This window comes from Scyliorhinus torazame, chromosome 13 (assembly GCF_047496885.1).
Source record: "Scyliorhinus torazame isolate Kashiwa2021f chromosome 13, sScyTor2.1, whole genome shotgun sequence".
Taxonomy (NCBI): domain Eukaryota; kingdom Metazoa; phylum Chordata; class Chondrichthyes; order Carcharhiniformes; family Scyliorhinidae; genus Scyliorhinus; species Scyliorhinus torazame.
The window spans coordinates 120,325,116-120,340,251 of record NC_092719.1 but is presented as its reverse complement, the minus strand read 5'-3'; the positions used below and the strand labels follow the sequence as shown (position 1 = coordinate 120,340,251).

The 15,136-nt window shown below is 49.8% G+C and overlaps 1 protein-coding gene across 1 annotated transcript in view; it reads left to right on the top strand.

Annotated features, from left to right (window-relative positions):
- LOC140388258 (interleukin-1 receptor-associated kinase-like 2) overlaps positions 1–15,136 on the top strand; it is a 133,262-nt gene that overhangs the window by 110,921 nt on the left and 7,205 nt on the right. The window lies entirely within an intron of this gene.

Genomic DNA, 15,136 nt, shown 5'->3' with positions numbered 1-15,136 from the left:
CGCTTCCAACCCTGGCCGATCCGACACCCCGAATATGGCTTCTAGGATACCAGTTTGAGTCTCACATGCACTAACTTTGAGATTACCCTAAAGACCTCCCACCAATACCCCTCCAGTTTTGGACAGGCCCAAAACATATGAACGTGATTAGTGGGCCCCCTCCCCCTACCATTTACAAACATCCTCCGCCCTCTCAAAAAGTTGGCTCATCCTCGCCATTGTGAGGTGCGCGCTATACTTCACCTTCAACTGTATCATCCCCAACAAATCCTTTAATACTCTAACTCCCCTCTCCACTCATTTCTGAAAATTCCCATCCTACCTCAAATCTATGATTCCCTCGAATCGGCATTCCCCTTGACCCCACCCACATCTTGAAGAGCTGGCACATCTGCATCCAGATTTTAAGCGTCTCCCCTACCACCGGATTTCCTGAATATTTCCCCGGGGCCATGGGGAGCGGTGGCCTTAACACCGACCCCCTGCATAGACTTTCCTCCAATCTAAACTGGGAATCCCCCCCTCTAACCTAGCCCCTCACCTTCTCAGAATTCTCCGCCCAGTAATAATGCAATACATTTTGGAGACCCAACCCCCCTGACTGCCGTCCTCTCTGCACAGCACCTTAATCCTAGCCACTTTACCCCCCCCCCTCCAAATAAACGAGGTAACCATCTTTTCTACTTCCTTAAAAAACGCCTTTGATAAAAAGATCGGCAGGCATTGAAAAATGAACAAAAACCGCAGCAATACATTCATCTTAATTGCCTCCACCCGACCCGAGGTGCAAACATAATGAGGCGAGGGAAAGGGTTTTGTTAAAGGAAGGCAGTTACCTGCAAATGTCTGCAGGTTACTCAACCTGATTATGATGCCCTCGGGCAATGGTGCTCAATGCGTCGAGGTATTGGAGAGGGATTGAGCGGGAGAGGGCGGGGCCAAGTATAGGGTTTCGCTGGACGTGGATGATCTGTTATATATTCTGGACCGGTTGGGCTGCATTGAAGGGATTATGGGGATTTGGGTGAATTTGCCGGTTTTCAGGACATAAATTGAAAATGGGAAAGAGTGAGGTGTTCCCGATTAATGCTGGAGGGCAAGAAAGGAGGTATGGGGAGTTGCCGTTTCGGGTGGGGACAAGCTTTAGATACCTCGGTATCTAGGTGGCGTGGAGCTGGGTCCAGCTGTATAGGTTGAACTTGGCATGATTGGTGAAGGGGATAAAGACAGATTTTTTTTTTTTTAATAAACATTTTATTGAGGTATTTATGGCTTTACAACAACAAAATAAACAATGTACATGAATTTATAAACATAGTGCAAAAGCCATCTTCCTCCCTTACACCTTTACTAACCCCCTACTCTAAATTAATCTAACCCCCAGAGGCCCCCCCCCTCCCCTCTGCTGACGGTAAATTTTCCACGAAGAAGTCGATGAACGGCTGCCACTCCGGGCGAACCCCAACATTGACCCTCTCAAGGCGAACTTGATTTTCTCCAGACAGAGAAAGCTAGCTATGTCAGTGAGCCAGGTCTCCGTTGTCAGGGGCATTCGGTTCCTCCAAGCTAATAGAATCCATCTCCAGGCTACCAGGGAAGCAAAGGCTAGAACGTCTGCCTCTTTCTCCTCTTGGATTCCCAGGTCCTCTGACGCTCCGAAAATCGCCACCTCTGGACTCGGTGCCACCCTTGTTTATAACACCTTGGACATGACCTCCGCCAAACCCTGCCAGAATTCCCTCAGCTTCGGGCATGCCCAGAACATATGGACATGGTTCGCTGACCCTCATGCACACCTTCTACCCCAAAGACCCTGCTCATCCGGGCCACTGTCATGTGGGCCCGGTGAACGACCGTGAATTGTATCAAGCTGAGCCTGGCACATGTTGTGATCGTGTTGACTCTACTCAACGCATCCGCCCAGAGACCATCCTCTGTCTCTCCATCCAACTCCTCTTCCCACTTGCGCTTTAGCTCCTAGGTCTGCGTCTCCTCTGACTCCATGAATTTCTTGTAAATGTCAGAAACCCTCCCTTCTCCCACCCACACTCTAGAAACTACCCTGTCCTGTATCCCCCTTGGTGGTAGGAGCGGGAAGGTGGAGACCTGCCTGCGTAGGAAGTCCCGCACCTGCAGGTACCTGAATTAATTTCCCCTCGCCAATCCAAATTTCTCCTCCAGCTCCCTCAGGCTAGAAAAACTCCCCTCTATAAACATATCCCCCATCCTCTCAATCCCTGCTCTCTGCCGTCTCCGAAACCCTCCATCCATCCTTCCCGGGGCGAAGCGGTGATTAATACAGATTGGAGACCAGACCGATGCTCCCTCTGCTCCCACATGCCTCCTCCATTGCCCCCAGATCCTCAGGGCCGCCACCATCACGGGGCTGGTGGAGTACCGTGCCGGCGGGAATGGCAGAGGCGCCGTTACCAATGCCACCAAACTGGTGCCCTTGCATGAAGCCACCTCCGTATGCTCCAATGCCGACCCTGCCCCCACCACCCACTTCCTGATCATGGCTATATTCGCCGCCCAATAATAATTACTAAAGTTTGGCAGCGCCAACCCACCCTCCCCCCCAGCTCCGCTCAAGCATCCCCTTTTTTACTCGCGGGTGTCCACTACCCCCGTCAGTAGAGCCCTGTTCAAAATTTAAAAATCAATCTGGGAGTACACTTTATGCATGTGTGAGTAGAAGGAGAACTCCTTCACTCTCTGCTGCCCAAATGTCCATGGGTTCCCCCCATCTGCTCCATAAACCCCTTTAGCTCCTTTGCCATTGCTGGCACCCTGCCCGTCCTTGAGCTCGACCGTCTAACCCAGGGTCAATAACTGTGTTAAAGTCCCCTCCCATGACCAATTTATGCGAATCCAAGTCCGGGATCTTCCCCAGCATCCTCTTTATAAACTCCACATCATCCCAATTTGGTGCGTACACATTTACTAATACCTTGCAACCTCTCCAGTTTCCCACTGACCATAATGTACCAGCCTCCCACATCCGCCACTATTCTTCCTGCCTCAAATACCACTCGCTTATTAATCAGGATCGCGACCCCTCTAGTCTTCGAGTCCAGCACCGAGTGAAAAACCTGTCCGACCCAGCCCTTCCTTAATCTGATCTGATCAGTTACTCTAAGGTACGTCTCCTGTAGCATTATCACGTCTGCCTTCAGTCCTCTCAAATGCACGAACACGCGTGCCCTCTTAACCGGCCCATTTAGCCCTCTCACATTCCATGTGATCAGCCTAGTTGGGGGGCTCATCGCCCCCCCCCCTTCGCCGATCAGCCATCACCTTTCTTGGGCCAGTCTCTATCCCGCGCCCCACGCATCCGCCGGCCCGCCCCAGGCAGCCTCCGCCCCCGACCTCTTTTCTGTCCCACAGCAAAAGTCCCTCCCCCATCAGCAGAACATTCCCCCCCCCCCCACCCCAGTAACAACACTATGTAAACCGACCCCTTCGACAAGCATAACATCTCAGCCCCCACTGCGCTTCCGTGAGCTAGCCCGCCCAACTAGCTTGGTGACCCCCGCCCATGGCGCCAGACATTCTCCCACCTATTGTTCCCTCCCCACCCTCTTCCCCTGCTCGGACATGCATATTCAAAAGAAAAGCAGTCCCAACACAATTGCCCTAAAAAAACCACGATAAACAAAGAAAAGATCAAATAGAAGATCCAGCATTTAACAAACACAACTCCATCCCCCATCGGTGCAACTGTAAACTTTAACTCACTCAGCTCTGCAACAGGCCCCAAATCAATACAGAAGGCATTACAAATAACGTCCCAAAAAAGAAAAACAAGAAACTTTTTTAACGTGAGCGCTGCAGCAAAGTTCAAAGTCCTCAGTCCGGCACCAGTCCTTTCCTTCTAGCGAAGTCCATCGCTTCCTCGGGCAACTCAACGATTCCTTAACCAATAAGTGGCTGGGGATCTGGATGGCTGGGCATGTCCCAAGCGGCCATTGACCCCGTTGTTTGTGTCTCCCTTGAACCGGGAGTGGAGCCGAAATATCTGGGACTGTCCTGATTGCTTGAGTACCAGTCCTTTGTTTTGGGGAAGATGGGCCATCAAATGCTAATCGGCCTGATTAACATGCTAATGGGTCAGAGTTTGGATACCGTCTGGACTTTTGCTGACAAATATGCATTTCAGGCTCTGAGCCTGCCTGATTCTTGGCTTCTCCATTTTACCCACCAGTCTTTGCGGGTTTCTCTGTACCTAGTTGGAAGTGGCCATCCCACATGGCTACACTCCGTCTTCTTGATCCTCAACGTGAAGGATCACAATGCTGGGTCTTCTTTGTTCTCTTGGGATGCCGGGTACCCTTGTTGCTCTTTCTAGCTTTCGTCTATTTGCTCTGTTTAGGTCACCTTTGCTCATGAGTCGCCAGATATCTTTATGATACCGCCACGTGGTTCAGGTTATGATTAATAACACAGCACACCGCTTAGTAAGGATTAAAACAACGGTCATTTATTATATACAACAAGCAATATTAATACCCTAATACTACTTTCTATATAACAAACCTATCACTACTGGCCAATACTTAACTTAGGAAGAGCCCACCAGGTCAGGGAAACGAATGGCTTGTCCAATCAAATCTGGCCCGCGGAATTCAAAAGGCTGCTACAGGTCGGTGGCTAGGTGTTTCTACCGGATAGCGATAATTGGATTCAAACTTACGGTGGCCGGTGGCTGGTCTTGCGAAGGTCTCGAGCAGGCGAAGATGAGAGAGAGATCTGAACTTGGACCTTCACTTTTATTGGGCCCAGGGACTTCCCGCCTCCCAGGGCGGCCCTTGACCCTGAGTCCCATGTGATTGGATTCTGTCCCCAGTCTCTGGGGTCGATGTGTCCAATGGTGAGGCGATTCCTCGATCGGGGGGTGGCCGCTGACCTGTCTTTGTTTCGGCCACTGCAGGCGCCGACAGGTCTGGCCCGGTATTCAATTGCTAATATGTTGCAATTGTTCCCGGGGATAGCCGATTTAACTGTGGATGTCTGAGTAGATTAGGTGTAAACAGTCCTGAATGCAACTGCGGATACCTGGGTTGATGGGCTGTTGATAGCCCTGAGCATCAATCTGGGCTACGTTCCCAGAGCTGAATATGCAAACCTGTCTGCAGCTGCCTGCTTGTGTCTTCTTGGCTGCTTTTCCCAGCAGTCTTTCGGGTTAGCCGTTTTAAACTGGGTTTTGGCCAGATTAATCGGAACGCAGCCATTTTACATGGCTAAACCCTTAACCAAAGACAGGTTCTACTCTACTCTGTCCTATGGGTCCAAAAACATTTACCTAATTTCCCTAAACAACACATATCTAAAAATTTCTAGGGGGCCATTTAACAGAAAAGGGGAACCTCTAACTGTCTCTAACTAGACTACACTCATGCTGCTATTTAACAATCAAAGAACTTATCTTACAATACAAAAAATATCCGATAGCAGCATCACATTTCTTCCTATCACTGACATTCATACACAGAAAATAAACTTTATTAACAAAACAACAACCGCGGAATTTATTAAAGAGAGAGGTTCAGAAAGAGTGTGGGGCTTGCTGGAGTCCGAGGAAAGGGGCTCTAAATGTGTATACTGGAGTGCGGGAGGCTCTCCTTCATTTCCGCAATCTGATGGTCTGAATGACACTGTACAATATGGTTATTACTAGTAAGGCTTCCACTGTGTAGGACAGTGAATACCACTTGACGAGGTTCTCACACCATGTGGGGGTATCGGTGGCTGGGTGTGTGTGCGGTGTAGTGTCCGGGCTGGGGGTGTTCTGTTGGGTTGTCGTGTTCGGGCCCTGTGTGGTGAGGGGGGGGGGGGGGGCGGGTAGAGGTAGGTAACACGCGCAGCTGAGCTGTTCCAGCAACGATCCATGATGCCGATCATCAGGGTCGTTTTCATCTTATTCGGCTTTCCTTCGCCGTCGAGTATCTTCGTATCTTCCTGTGGGAACAAGCATAGTATCTGTTATAATCGTGTTGTCTAACATCTCGTATGTCCGTCTGTGTCTCCTTAACATCAATTTTCCCATTATAATCGTCACCATATGTGACTCCCTCATTTTTTTTTTAAACAACCATTTGCGGAGACAAGACATCCCAGAAATTCTGTGTCACAGCGCGAGCACTCTCGCAGCCTGTGGTCGATGGGCTGAGTGGGCGGACAATTTCTCTGTCCTCCGCAAACTTGTTTTTCCAACCAAGTGTTTCTTACATGTAAATAGTATGCCGGTAAGGGCAAAAGTAGTGGCAAAGAACATTCTTTAAACCACAGGACTAGAAAAGAACAGAAAAAGAGTTTTGAAAACAAGCATCCGAATGGGGTGGTGAGTATGATCCACGGCAGGGCAAGAATGAGTGGGATCCCCAGGTAGGGCGGTGATCAGTGCCGTTGCTCCACTACCCGAGCTAGGCTGACCAGATGTATAGAGGGTTCCCCAGGCAGGGCGGGGATAAGTGCCATTACTCCACTGCCTGAGTGACCTTCCAAGAGCGGTAAGAATTTGCAACTATATGGGCTCCAGACAAACTTGTTTCACTAACTGCCATATGGCATCAGACAAGTAATTATGGCTGCATCAAGAATTTTGGTGTGAGGCTGAAAGAATAAACTGTACCAAGAAATTCAGTGAGATCAACACAAATAGTCACACGAAGAACAAACATTCTACATTTACAAATAACAAATTAAAGAAAGAAAAAGCGGGCAGGCTCCATCAGGTTATAGGACACCGTAAATCTCCATCGGTTCCTGACTCTCATCATCAGGACACCTCAAGATTCCATTTCAAAAAGATTTGCAATGGGGTTACCATGGTGGGAGTCAGACTCGGAGTTGTCACCATTCCCGGGTGCCAAACTCTTTCCTAGTGTTTGCTAACGCACCGTGTGCCGGTGTGGGGTCCATTTCGTCATTTCTCGTCAAGCGACAGGAATTGTCGCAGTGCCAGTGCTTCATGGTCCGTAAGGAGGTTGCAAGGGGTTTGTCGCTATCGTCGGGTGGTGGATCAGGTTCCGGTGTGGGCAAATAAATAGTTTCAAAGAGGCTGAGCGTATAGTGGTTGGGGTCTCTAGGCCTGTAGTGACTGGGGCCTGTTTCGTGGGATCTCTGTTCGGGTCTCTCGGGGGCTTCTAGTAGTGCTGTCGCTAGCAGCCGAATCAAGCATCAGGGTGAAATTTGGTTCTGGGGGTGTGGTCAAGGTGCAAGGGGGGTGGGGGGGAGCGGACCAATATAATCCAATTGGAGGATTGTCCACGGGCCATTTACAGGGCGGGTGTGTCGTAGCTGGGCTTTTTCGCATACCTATCGGGGTTGTTTTGAGCGCATATTAAACAGTTTTCGACGTAATGGGACACGCCGGTTTTCAAATCAGGTCACCAGCAGAGGGGTCTGAGATGGGCAAGGGTGGATTCAATCCCTTGGTGTACATGTCCGTCATGGAACTTAGAAATTATCTCATTCCTGTCCTGAGTGGGGACTACATAAATTCCATCCTATAAAACGATTCCCTCATGGACCGTCAGAATTTCTAAATTTTTCATAAGGAGCTGGGAAGTTTCCTTTTAAAATGTCTTTTAACGCTTTGTCTTCTTTCTGTGCCTGGGTTAGATCTTAGATGTTGGTCTGTGAGACCTGAACTGCGTGTACTGGGGCACTCTCGGGGGTTGCCAAAAGTGGCCATGTCGTGAGCCTGTCTTCGCTAGGGCGTCAGCTTTCACATTACCAGGTGGGGAGGAACGATGGTGGCTTCTTATTTGACGATGCCGTATTTTCTGCCTTTAGCTGTCTGAAGGATATGTTTGAGCAGTGGGGCTGAGGGTAGAGGTTTTCCGTCCACGGAAATAAATCCTCTCGATTCCCACAGGAGTAGGAATTCCGTTAGGCTGTTGCAGACGTACAAACTGTCCGAATATATGTCTGCAGGGGTCGGGAATGAATCGGGGTATTGGACAATGTAAGCAATGGCCGCTAACTTGGCTGCCTGCGAACCTAAGTGTCCAGGCAATTTTAAAGCTACCTCTTCTAAAGCGCGTCCCTGCGCGTCCTCTACATAAATGCCACAGCCGGTTATCCTTTTTCCCTCAATGACTGTGGAGGAGCCATCTACATAAATTCTCAGTGCTTTGTCTGTGGGCTGGGGTCCAATACCTGTCTTTCTTGATACCGACTTGGGAACAAAGGATCCTGTGGTGTGCTTTGGGGCTATGATCTCGCACTCATGTGGGGTCCCTGAATAATTCAAATTATCGGCCAGAAACTTGTGCGTTTCTGTCCATTTTACAGTGATGTCGCGTCCCAGTAGGAGTGGGGTCCATCGCGCTGCTCGAATTTGGCTTACTGTGCCGTCCTTTAGTCTGCTGTCCAATAAAAGCTGTGTCGGTGTGTGCTCGGTCAAAATGGTTACTGGGTTATTTACAGAGAATTTACAGTCATCGTGTCTGCACCGACTCTTGGAAAGAGCACCCTAGCCAAGGTCCACAGCTCCACCCTATCCCCATAACCCAGTAACCCCACCCAACACTAAGGGCAATTTTGGACACTAAGGGCAATTTATCATGGCCAGTCAACCTAACCTGCACATCTTTGGACTGTGGGAGGAAACCGGAGCACCCGGAGGAAACCCACGCACACACTGGGAGGATGTGCAGGCTCCGCACAGACAGTGACCCAAGTCGGAATTCGAACCTGGGAACCTGGAGCTGTGAAGCAATTGTGCTATCCACAATGCTACCGTGCCGCCCTGGGTCGAGTCCGGTTATGTACGAGAAGTACTGTACCGCCCAGAAAACTGCTAACAAGTGCCTCTCGCAGGCTGAAAATCCTTGTTCAACCGGATCTAAGATTCGTGAGGCATAGGCTACGGGTCCTAGACGATGGTGCCTTTCCTGCAGGAGTACAGCTGAAAGGGTGTGATCTGTGGTCGCCACCTCTCTCGCGTATGGGGAGTGGGGATCTGGAGCTTGCAAAGCGGGGGCTGTGCTCAGGGCGCGTTTCAATGCATCCACAGCATCCGTGTGCTGTGGAAGCCATTTCCATGGTGCCTGTTACTTTAGTAGCTCGGAAAGTGGGGCTGTTTTTGTGACGAATCCGTCTATATGGTTCCGACAATATCCAACCAGTCCTAAAAATGACCGGAGTGCTGTAACGTTTTGGGGCAAGGGCAAATTTACAATGGAATCAATGCGTTTGAGTTCTATTTCACGCTTCCCATCCGTGATGACTACCTAAATATGTGACCTTTCCCTGAAGGATTTGGGCTTTCTTGGGGTTAATTTTGCATCCAATCGTTGTAAGGAGGTCTAATAATTCAGAAAGAAGCGAGATATGCTCTTCCTTGGTGTCAGTCTGTAGGAGCAAGTCGTCCACATACTGAACAAGGCATTCAGGGCGAGAAAATTTAGATAATCCGTTTGCCAATTGTCTGTGAAAAATGGAGGGGGAGTCGTGGAAGCCTTGTGGAAGGCACGTGCACGTGTACTGCTGTTCCTGGAAGGTAAACGCAAATTTATATTGGCATACTTTGTCCAGTTGTACGGACCAAAATTTCGACTGGAGTCCCTGTCTCAACATGGTCTCGGGACTTGTGGCAGCGGTGGGGGCTGCTAGGGGGGTTACTTTGTTCAATTCCCTGTAGTCGATGGTCAGTCGCCATGATCCATCGGGTTTTCTTACTGGCCAAATCGGGGCATTATTTGTCGATGCAACGGGTCGAAACGGGCCTTGATTCAATAAACTTTGAATAACCTTGGCTATCTCTCCCTCGGCTTGCTGGGGGAAGGCGTACTGTTTCTGGGGCTTGGGATCAGGACCTGTAATGTTTACTACACCTGGGATTCTGCCGCAGTCGTGCTTGTGCTGGGCAAATGCTGTCTTATGTCTTTTTAAGACCTCTCTAACCGCTTTGTCTATGGTAATGGTTTGTGGATCAAACCAGTACTTTCCTACTGAGCTGATTCTATGGGCATAATCTCCTACTGTGAGCGTGGCGGACGCTCGCGCTGCTCTAGCCATTTTCCATATACATCGAATGACTGGGTCGAATGAAAGGTTCTGTGCGCTCATGAAATCGATGCCTAGGATGTGTTCTGCTGTCTGGGGCAAGTCTACTAAAACAACCGAATGTTTTGTCCGAATATTACTGAGCTGTATGTCCACAGGGGCTGTGCTGTGTCCCTGCTGGAGGTGACCTGTAAAGCCACTAAGGGTAATGGTATCCGTAGTGGGCCATATCTCTTTCTGGAACATGATGGAGGAGTTTAACGTGGTTCGGGACCCTCCTGTGACCCAAAGGAACTCTACGGGGTGTCCCCGGACTGTGCCTGCTGTCTTCCAGACTTATCCCAAAGGGTATCGCAGACCCGTCAATCGGTGCCACTCGTGGCCGAATTACCTGGTCAGGCGCTAACGCTGTGAATGGGTTGGGTATTGTTTCTGGGGGGGCATTTGGGTGCTGATTCCTTTGTTGCTTCGGGGGGGGCTTGACATTCGCGGGCGTAATGTCCTTTCTGTCCACAATTATTGCATTCCTGTGTCTTGGGGTGCTGCGCTGCACCTCTGCCTTCATTTACCCATGTGGGGTCTTGGTGTGCCCTTACGGGATTCATTGTGGAGTCTACTCTCTCCTGCTCTGTCTTTTTCTGTATAGACTGTTCCCAAGCTCTGGACAATCGTTTCAGAACCCACACTTCATTGTGTGCTGGGTCTGAGGGGTCATAACTGGCGCATGCTTTCTGTCCTGCCTCTGTGGCCTGGGATACTAACGTATCCATTTGGCAGTATTGTCTTCTGATAAATGGGCGTGGGCTAACTCACCAAATACCACAGTGAAATGGATCCTAAGGCGTCCAATAAACGCTGTTGGATGCTCTCCCTTTTTCTGCCTGCACCGGTTGAGTCCGTCTACCGTGTCTCCTCTGTTATATCCTATGGTGTCTAAAATGGCCGTTTTCATTTCGTGGAGGCTACCTCCTCCTACATTTTGTGGGCCGGGAAGGGCTGAACTAACTGAGGGGTCCAAGCACATAACTATGAGCTTGACCTGCTCTGGCTCGTCTAAACCATACATGAGGGTTTGTTGTTTCACTCACTCGAAAAAGTGATGTGGGTCCGATGTGGGGTGGAAAGTCTCTATCTTCTCGCGGGCGTCTCGTAACTGGGTGATAGTTTATGGGGTGGTGAATACAAAATCGGGTTGGCCTTCCGTGGTAACCCTGCGCTGCGTGGTAATGGGGTTCATTGGGTTGGGTGCTGCCTGTGCAGTCGGTGGTGCGGGTGCTTTTCGTTTCGGGCCTGGGGGGCTCTATTTTGATACTCGGTCTCGCTTACGTACCGTTGGGCCGTTTCACTGAGTTCCTGCCAATCGGGGCCGTCTTCCTGGCCTAGCTGTGGGCCAAAGGTGTCTCTAAACCCATTTTCAACTGATAGCAGGGATTGCAACCTTGCAATTTGCTGCCTGCATTTGGCATGGTCCACCGAACTCTGTGTCTGTTCCGTGGTGCAACTGTGGAGTGCTCGGAGGGCTGCTTTTAAATCATCGCACTGTTTCTTTAACTGCTGTGCCTGATTCTCTGTCTCTTTTTTTTTAAATAAATTTAGAGTACCCAATTATTTGTTTCCAATTAAGGGGCAATTTAGCATGGCCAATCCACCTATCCTGCACATCTTTGGGATGTGGGGGTGAAACCCACGCAGACACGGGGAGAATGTGCAAACTCCACACGGACAGTGACCCAGGGCCGGGATTCGAACCCGGGTCCGTGAAGCGTCCTCACGACCTCCTCTGTGCCTCGCAATTGTGCCAGACAGGACATGATTGCCATCGGCTTACGAACCTTAGTCACACTTTTCTTATGGATCTCGGTCAGGGTGTCCCACCAAATCGGTCCTATGCTGCCAGCACCTGTCTCTTCATTCACGCAAAACTCAGACCATAGGGACCATCCTTTCCCCTTTAGGTACTTCCTGATCGCTTCTTCCCATAGAGGACACTGTTCTGATCTATTGGTCGCTGCGACCTCGGGCTTTTGTGGATGCATAAGACGTTCCATTGCCTTCATGGCCATCCCTACAAATACTTCTGACTTCCGGAAATTTGGAACAAGGGGGAATAAAGCGGTGGTGCAAACACGGGTACGGCTCAAGCTATTTTCCGGTTCACGCAACAAAATCTATTGAGTTTACCTTATAGCCCTTTGTTAGTACGCATGCAAATTACACACTTCCGAATTCTGGAAGTTTGATCGATACTGGTTTCGCTTGTGGTTTCTTTTACTTTGCCAATCTGGATTCTAATTCAAATGCTTTTGTGGGTTCTCTCGGAGTGACACGGTCACTTCTGGGTCGAGTCCCGTCAGATGTCGCCAATAACTGTTGTGAGTTTCTTTTACTCTGTCTTTTCTGTGACTCTGTTCCAATTAGGGCAATCAGTGAATTTGCCTTTCTTTCTATGTTATCTATGTCCGAATGCTTAGAGTCGCCCGGTATCGAATGATACCCCCACAAGTTTCAACCGGCTATCGATCAAAGAGTCAAACACCAGTTAGTTAGTTCACTGTCAAGGGTACTTTATTTACACACAATTAGTCATGCAACATAAACACTACTAGTTAACTACACCTATCGACTAAGACAACCTGTACTTAACTTCGGGCACCCGGCTTAGGTCAAAAAACAGTGGCCGCTGTTCAATTCTGGATCTCTCTGGTTCGAAGGGGTAACTGCTGCTCAGCTGGGCTCATCCGTCTGGTAGCGGGCGTTGAACTTGGACTCGCTTCTGGTATTGCTACGATTGGCGATGACCGTGACCGGGGTACCAAGGCCAAGAGAGAGCGAACATATGGCAAACTCTTCTTCTTATACTTGGGGGGGTTTTCGTGCTCTTTTGGGCGGTCCTTTGATTTGGGCCTTACTAATTGGGTGATCCCTGATCACTGTTCGATTCCTTAGCCAATAAGTGGGCGGGGATCTGGATGGCTGGGCATGTCCCAAGCGGCCATTGACCCCGTTGTTTGCGTTTCCCTTGAACAGGGAGTGGCGCCGAAATGTCTGGGACTGTCCCGATTGCTTGAGTACCAGTCCTTTGTTTTGGGGAAGATGGGCCATCAAATGCTAATCGGCCTGATTAACATGCTAATGGGACGGAGTTTCGATACTGTCTGGACTTTTGCTGACAAATATACATTTCAAGCTCTGAGCCTGCATGATTCTTGGCTTGTCCATTTTACCCGCCAGTCTTTGCGAGTTCCTCTGCACCTAGTTGGAAGTGGCCATCCCACATGGCTACAATCCAATCTAAGTTCCAGCCGCGCAATCAATTCTTCAATCGGGTCCAAGCATACCTGCTTCTGCTTGGCAAAGCCCTGCTGAATAAACTGCATCAGCTGCTCCGTTGACCGCTGTGTCGACAAGCCAGGACTCCGGTCATCCGCCATGCTTTCTCCCGCTGCAGCTTAAGCACAAGCCTTCTCTGTTCGTCTGTTTCTTCCTTTGTGAGCACTTCTTGTCCGCCTCTCCATGGACTGATGTAGGAATCCACTCCACAATTGCCTCTACCATCAATTTACCAAATCAGGTCCGATTAAAAAATCGGGGGAAAAGGTCTAAAGATCCCACCCGAGTGGGAGCCACGAAATGTGCGACTTAGCCGCCAGCGGAAGTTTGAAGACAGATTTTAAGAGGCGGGATATTTTGCCTTTGACTGGCAGTGCGGGTGCAGACAGTAAAAATGATGGCATGTCGTTGTGGACGTCTATTTGTGATAACCATAGGTTTGTGACGGCGAGATTGGATACGAGGATCCGGGAGTGGTACCAGGCGGGGATTGAGTACTTCAGGGACCTGTTTATAGGGACAAATTCACGGGGCTGGAGGAGTTGGAGGAATTGTATGAGCTTCCTAAGAAGAATGGGTTTAGGTACCTGCAGGTTTGGGATATTGTGAGGAGAGAGGTGCCGTCTTTCCTGCGGTTGCAGCCTCTGGCCTTGCAAGATCAGCTTCTGTTAAAGGACGAAATAGAGGAGGGGAATGTGTTGGATATTTACAAGGAACTGATGGAGTGGGAAGGAGCCCTGATGGAGGATGTTAGGCGCAAATGGGAGGAGGAGTTGGGAGAGGAGGTGGGCGCCGGGACATGGGCTGAGGCTTTGCAAATGCGTCCTCGTCATGTGCGAGGTTAAGCCTCATCCAGTTTAAAGTGGTGCATAGGGCCAACATGACGGTGGCGAGGATAAGCAGGTTTTTTAAGGGGGTGGAGGATAGGTGTGAGTGCTCCGTGGGGGGGGGGGGGGGGGCTGCTGCGAATCTCATCCACATGTTTGGGCATGTCCAAGATTGAAGGGGTTCTGGCAGAGGTTCTCAGATGTTATGTCCGAGGTTCGCGGGGTGAGGGTGCTCCAAAGTCCGGAGGTGGCGATCATTGGTGTTGGAAGACCTGGAAGTGCCGGAGGGGCCAGGGCGCGGGGGTGGGGGGGGGGGGGGGGTAATGTATTGATGTATTGGCCTTTGCCTCCCTGATAGCCCAGAGACAGATTTTGTTATGGTGGAGGGACTCTGAGCCGCCGAAGGCAGGGTTGTGGGTGAGCGAAGTGGCAGAATTCCTGCAGTGGGAGAAGATCAAGGTCGCTCTTGATCGGTAGAAGGGGGTCGATAGAAGGGTTCACTCGGAAGTGGAAACTGTTTTATCGATTTCTTCAAGGAGGATTGCGAGGTCAGTGGGGTTGGTGGTAAGGGGGTTAAAACGGGGAAGGCAGGACGTGGTTGGAGGTCCGTGTTCGGGGGGCTGGAGGGTTAGGGTTGTTTGTTGGGTTGATGTGATGTTCTTCTGATGCTCTTTGGTTGTTCTTTTGATATTTTGTACTTTTATATTTTTGTTGAAAAGCCTTGAATAAAAATATTTTTAAAAATAAAATGCCACCGACAAAGAGCTGCACTTACATCCAGGTTTCCTGTGTACAACCAGAACCCCCACCCCTCCCCAGTATGTCATCAACTTCAAATCCAGTCTAGGCAAAATTATTGAAGCAAAATGTTGTTTCTTAAATTTGAAAATGATGCCCATGGAAAAAAAGTTTGGCAACATGTAAATGTGTTTGAGCTTCAAAGCATGTACACAACCCTGATGGGA